General features: G+C 45.0%; 1 pseudogene; it reads right to left on the bottom strand.

The window, feature by feature from the left end:
* Positions 1-4,236: 4,236 nt before the first annotated feature.
* On the bottom strand, positions 4,237-5,580 carry LOC129636733 (60S ribosomal protein L35a-like; annotated as a pseudogene).
* Between the last annotated feature and the right edge of the window lie 1,015 nt (positions 5,581-6,595).

The raw sequence follows: 6,595 nt of genomic DNA on the forward strand, positions 1-6,595 counted from the left end.
AAGAGTGTGAGGTATACAGTAGGCTCAGTAAGTACCTGCTGAGGGGATAAACCCATCGGTCACCTGATCCAGGCTCAGCACCCCCATGCCATCTCAACATGCCTCAAGGCATGGCTTGCAACCATCGTTCTCTGGCTTCCAGCCTCTGTGTCTCTACTTCCTCATCCCTGATGCGGGGAAAGATGGAAAGCAAAAGGAGAAGAGGATGACAGAGGATGAGAGGTGTGGATGGCATCATTGACTCAGTGGACGTGAACCTGAGCAAACTCCAGGAGGTGGTGAAGGGAGGCCTGGCCGGCTGCAAAGAGTCAAACACGGCTGAGCAGCTGAGCAGCAATAGTGCTCACCTCAAAGCACTGCTCTTGGACTAAATAATCACATGCTTATGTCGTGTGTATTTATATACACGCACACATACACATACGTGTGTAGGGGGACACAGACAGATACACAGACACCAGCACTCAGCTTGCTCTCAGAAGAAAAGCAGCCCATTGTTACTTTTCTGTGGGGCTACTGCTTCTCACAGCTAGTGTGCATGGCTTTCTGAGCTGACCCAGCTCTGAATACACTTGAAGATCCTAATGAGGCCAATTTACTATTTCTAGAGAAATTATGGAGGTATTCCAGTGTTTGGAGCAGGCCAGTGTGTCTCCAGGCATTTCCAGTATCTTGTCGCTCGACGCTATGGTACCATTAAAAAGTCCAAACTGAAGAGCCCTCTTGAAGGGTGCGTGATTTCACAGAGGAAAGGATCTACACACACCTTTAATCCTGTGTGCAAATGATATATTAGAATTTTTTTCCATCTGAATACTAATATATAATTCTTTCAGGAGAAAAACCCACGTGCCCCTCCTTATGCAGTGGCCTGAAAAATAATCTATAATATTGCATCAATATTCATTTAATAAAGGAGGAAGTTCGCATAGCTTATGGTACTTCTATTTGGTTCCCCAGCCTTTCGATATTATCTACAAGAGTCGGTCCAGCAACGTCTATGCCTTGTCAGTCATTTAATTAAGCAAAGAAAGCTTGCTATTCATTTTATTTCTGTATATGTTAATGTTAAAACTAATAGAAAACAGCTAGTAAATTGTCCCCTGCATATATTGGACACAGCAACAATTACTCTGGCAGAGAAGATATAATAAAAGAGGAAATTTTAATAGTATCTTTATTCCATTTATTCTCTTGGGCTTCTGTTTCAAGGTACTGTAGAAATTAACAATTATTTCTTCTCATTGTTTTTGATGATCTTTTTCTATTATCCTCCTACCCGACTTAAAATAAAAAATAATTTAAACTTACATTTTTTTATTCAATTTTATGGTGCCCTGAGATTTACATTCCAGGCATGAGGAGGAACTGAGAAAAATCAGAAAATCACCCAGAGCATTCCCTTCCCGTTCCTCTGACAACTAGTTAAGGCTGTGCCAGTCAGTAGTACAACTGAGATTCTCTTGATTTCAGCTCAGAAATTCACATAATAAAAATAATTATCTTGCACATCACTGTATTGACAAATATGTCTGTCTTGTATTTATGAACGTCTGTCATATGGTATATCTACATAGTTGACATAGCTCTACTCCATAAAGCAATTAACTCGGTTTATATGGCAAATTGTCTAAGGATTTCTCCAGAATGCTTGGGGAAATCTACAAACTAAAATATTCTCCAATTTATTGACATGCTACCACACTAAAAAAAACTAGGCCATCAATAACCAGCTTTCTTTGAAATTTGGGATCTTATTATAAGTGTAGGGACTAATAAACCCCTGGCTTGAATGAAATAAAGACTGATTTTGTCCTATAAAAAGTACTTCTGGTCTTTGGCAGAAAAATGCATGGACATGATGAATAAAAATGTGCGATCAAGACAATATTAATTAAAAATGGAAAGTTTTTCCTGCTGAAAATCTCATCAGAGCCACTCCTGAGACCCTGGAACATTTTCAGTTCAAGTCATATTTGGTTTTCTGTGGGATTGCTCAGATTCTCCATGGAGACATGTAGGTTCACTGACCTAGGGGGTGTCAGCCCATGTGACACTCTTTTAAATCCAGAGCCATGAGTCTTCCCAGGTCCAGTAAAATCAACCAGCCTGGAAATGTGCAGGTTGACCACAGACCTACTATTTCCTAAGTGTGTTATTTTTCCATTGTTGCATAATAAGTCACCACAAATTTAGCCATTTAACACACATTCATGAGCTCACAGTTGCCATGGGTCAGGAATCCAACCAGAGCTCAGCTGGAGTCTCTGCTCAGGGTCTCAGGTTGCAGTTAAGATGTCAGAGAGTCTGTTTGATAATGGAGGCTGGGTGCCTCTCCCAAGCTCATGTGGTTGTTGGATTGTTCCTTGTGGTTGGAGAACTGAGGTCCTAAATTTCTTGCTGGTTGTCAGTCTTGGGATATTCTTGGTTCCTGGAGCACCGTCATCTGGCAGTGACCTTCTTAGGGACATTCTGGCAACATGACAACTTATTTCTCAAAGCCACAGGAAGGACCAAGCCCCTCTTTAAAGGGCTTTCATCTGAGTCACTCAGGAGAATCTCCCTGCAAGTCACTCAAAGCAAAGTTGACTGGGGACTTGAAGCTTCACCAAAGCCGGTACTCCAATCACAGAAGCAGCATCCAGTCCCATCCATAGGGCCTGCCTACACTCAAGGAGGGGGTTACATAGGGTGGGGGTGGGGAGATTAGGCCCTAGGGGTTAAGAATTTGGTGGAGTGGGAGCATCTTAGAATTCTACCTGCCTCAGTAAAAGGAACCCAGAATATGAATGCCATATGAACCTAGAAAAATTATATAAAACCTGTGAATTTATCTGTAATTTGCCTTAAATGGCTGGAATTTTCAGAGATATAAATAAATCCAAAAGCAATTATTGCTGTGCCTGTTATTTCTAAGGCCACCTAGGGGAATCATCTTAAATGAGCTCATCTCCCACACCCCAGCTCCCCCTGAAACAGATCTTTGCTCAGATAATTATGAAAAACTACAGCAAGTACACTTCTTAGAGACAGAATATCAGGAAACCTCAGCTTCTTTCACCGAAGGTCCAATTCCAGCCAGGGATCTGTAGAGTTGGCTGTAAGACAGAGAGAAGGAGGCGTGCGGCTCTGCTGGGCCCAGAAGTGGTCGGGAAGGACTGGCCCTTCCTTGCTCTGCACCTAATCAATCACCTTGACAGTCTCCACCAACTCATCCCCAGCGTGACTAAGATCTCCCATCCCAGCTATCCTGGAGGGTCTACATTTGAAATCTCACCCTGTTTCCAGCCAGTTACTAACCTCTGGCCAGTGTCTGTATCTGTCTCTCTTTCTGGAGTTAGACTGATGCTTAACTCAGGCTGAACCCAACTAATCACTGTCTTACAACTAATTTACCCCGTCCCTTCCCTTAATTCCACTACTCTTATTACAGTCTGTGAGAGCCTGAAAAAGGCCTCCCTAAACATCCCCATTCTGCTCCCCAGAACCTATTAATACATCTGTCACTTTACAGAGTAAATGGAACTTTGCTGGTGGGATTAAAGACCTGGAGGTCGGGGCGAATCCCAGAGTACGCAGGCAGGCCCTCCACGCAATCACAAGGTCCTTCTCAGAAGGAGAACCAGGAGGGGTGAGGCGGGAGCCCAGAGGCTGGAGTGACTGAGGACGGGTGTGAGCCGAGGGATGTAGTAGCTTCTGGAGGCTGGAAAACGCAAGGCGAAGACTTCTCCTTTTGAGGTTCAGAAGGAGCCAGCCTGTTCACCTTGACTGTAGCCCGTCGAGATTGATTTTGGGTTTCTAACCTCCAGAGCTGTCAGACAATAAATCTGCCTTGTTTTTTTCCACATTTTCATTTATTTCAGTTCAGTTCAGAAGAATTGCTAAGTTGTGTCTGAGTCTTTGCAGCCCTATGGACTGCAGCATGCCAGGCTCCTCTGTCCTTCACCATCTCCCAGTTTGCTCAAACTCATGCCCCTTGAGTCAATGATGCCATCCAACCATCTCAACCTCTGTCATCCCTTTCTGTTCCTGCCCTCAATCTTTCCCAGCATCAGGGTCTTTTCTAATGAGTCAGCTCTTTGCATCAGGTGGCTTCAGTTTCAGCATCAGTCCTTCCAATGAATATTCAGAGTTGATTTCCTTTAGGATTGACTGATTTGATCTCATTGCTGTGCAAGGGACTCCCAAGAGTCTTCTCCAACACCATAGCTCGAAAGCATCAATTCTTCAGCATTTTTAATAAATATAAATTCTTGGAGGGTATAGCGTCACACAGATTCTATGTCCCATGGCCTTAGCAGGAAGGTTACTTTGGGATTTGGCACAGACCCTGCCACTGTTTCCATGAGCATGAATTATCTCTCCCCAGATTGCTCTGCTTTTGTGGATTTTCTGCCAGGAGTTGCTATGCTGTTCTTTGCTCTATACACATAAGCACATCTCTTGCTTAGGCAGAATATAGTTTCATCTCGAGCATATACACCTTTAGCTTTCAGGAAAGATGCGTGCTCCCTCTGATTCCAAAGACCCCACCTGTAACCAGCAAAAATGGCCCTTGGACCACAGCCTTCCAGACTTATCTGTCGTTTTGGAAGTCCTGTTCCCAGAGGCCTCCACAGCGTCCAAGATGTCTAAATGAGAAAGGCCTCTGCCTTGTTTTAAGTCACTAATTTTTGGTAACTTGTTCCAGCAGGAACTGGTGCAGGTGGGGAGAGAGGCCTTGCTCAAGGCCTCTGGATTGTCAGGACCCCGTCTCTCCAGAGACTATCTTTGTGTGAGCTGGTCTTGGCTCTGTGAATTGGGCCATCTTTTAAAGCCCAGGACACATTGAGACTAGACCCAGAACAAAAACTAGTCATCACCCAAGGGGCAAGAGTACCAGCTGTGTGCTGAGCACCAGTCATGTACCAGCCTGTATAGGAAGGCAGGAGACGTATTGTTGTGATCTCAGCCAGCATCAGAACCTTCTGTGTCCCCACCCCTTCTGCAGGAATAATTCCACATGATATGTGAATTTGTCTAGAGAAAATCATACCTGACAAAGTTTCACTTGCTTTAAATGATGAATTTAAAAAAAAGAAAACAGAAAGATTGGGGTGTTAGTATTCATTTCATAATTCAGTCAATACACTACTCCTGATGATAGAACCAAAATTAGAACACTTTGCGTTTTAGATGCAATATTTAAATTAAAAAGGTAAACAGCAGAAACAATATTAATGGTGATATCAAACATAGGGAGAAATTAGTGAGATGGGAATAGTGAGAGTTGACATCTAGCTGCAGCAGGGGCATAATCACTGTTAAAATATTGAAATAGTTCCAGAGAACTTGGTAAACAGTCACTGCTCCTGTCTCCACCCCTCCCCACCGCCCACCACCACCAGTCCTTCCATTGGATTGAAATCCCCCAACTCAGCAACTAACGGGTTAACAGTTGACCCGTCAGCACACCTGTGGAGCCCAGCACCTTGGACAGTGCCAAGCCTGTTGGCTAATGCCTGGCACACTTGTCCTCAAAGACTTTCAATGTCACCCCTGAGTACAAGTAAGTAAAATCCTTACCCTCCACATTAACATATCGATTTTATTGTACAGACCTGATAAATCAAGATATGCTTGTAACTAGAATTATAGGCATGTTACCTTCACATATGAAGGCCAAGTGGGAAGGCAGAGAGGACAGGGAGCAGAATGGAGGGGAGGGGCAGGGTGGGGAGCACTGCTTTCCATCCTCAAGGCTTCTGAGCTATTTATTACCATCTACATGCTTCCCTCTCATAAGTAAACATTAGACACCTCATGTTCCCCAAGTCCCAGGTCATGCTCCTCTTCCAGGCTGTGGACGAGGACTACACGTCTCAGGCTCCCTGCGGCTACACCGGGGCCGTGGGGCTGGGCATGTCCTGTGATCAAGGTAACTGAGCGCCATCCATGTCTTTTAGTGTTCTGCTCAAAGCAATGTGCTCAGTTACCCAGTCATGCCCTACTCCGTGCAACCCCATGGATGGCTCCTCTGTCCATGGGATTCTCCAGGCAAGATTACTGGAGTGGGTAGCCATTTCCTGCTCCAGGGGATCTTCCTGACCCAGGGATCAAACCTGCCTTGGCAGGCATATTCTTTACCACTGAGCCAGCTGGGAGGCCCACTCAAAGAGTCTCTTCCTGTTGCAAGACCACCTGGGTAATGGAGGACTATAGACCAGTTGGTCTGAGAGCAAAATATTTTCTGTCCCTTGCTTAGTAGAAGATAAAGAAGTGTAAGTCACCATATTCAGAAGAAGCGACCTATGTAGCCACCTGTCCCCATGTTCTTGGGAACCTTCCAGAACTTTCCAGAGTAGACGCTGGAGAGAAGAGGGAGAAAGTGGAGAACATGGCCGAGCCTGGGATGTAGCAGGGACTCAGGGACAGGCAGCTACAGTTTAACCACCCAAGGAATAGCTGTTAGGATCAAAGAGTGTCTCTCTTCACAGTCCTGGCAGACGCTGATGGTCCCGAGCCCTGAGAGGCAGACATCAAGCCCACAGCTCAGCCCTGATCCTGTAGAGCCTCAGGGCGGCTGCAGAGGCTTTGCAACCCACAGTTCTGCTAA

The sequence above is a fragment of the Bubalus kerabau genome, chromosome 22 (assembly GCF_029407905.1).
Source record: "Bubalus kerabau isolate K-KA32 ecotype Philippines breed swamp buffalo chromosome 22, PCC_UOA_SB_1v2, whole genome shotgun sequence".
In the NCBI taxonomy this organism is placed as follows: Eukaryota; Metazoa; Chordata; class Mammalia; order Artiodactyla; family Bovidae; genus Bubalus; species Bubalus kerabau.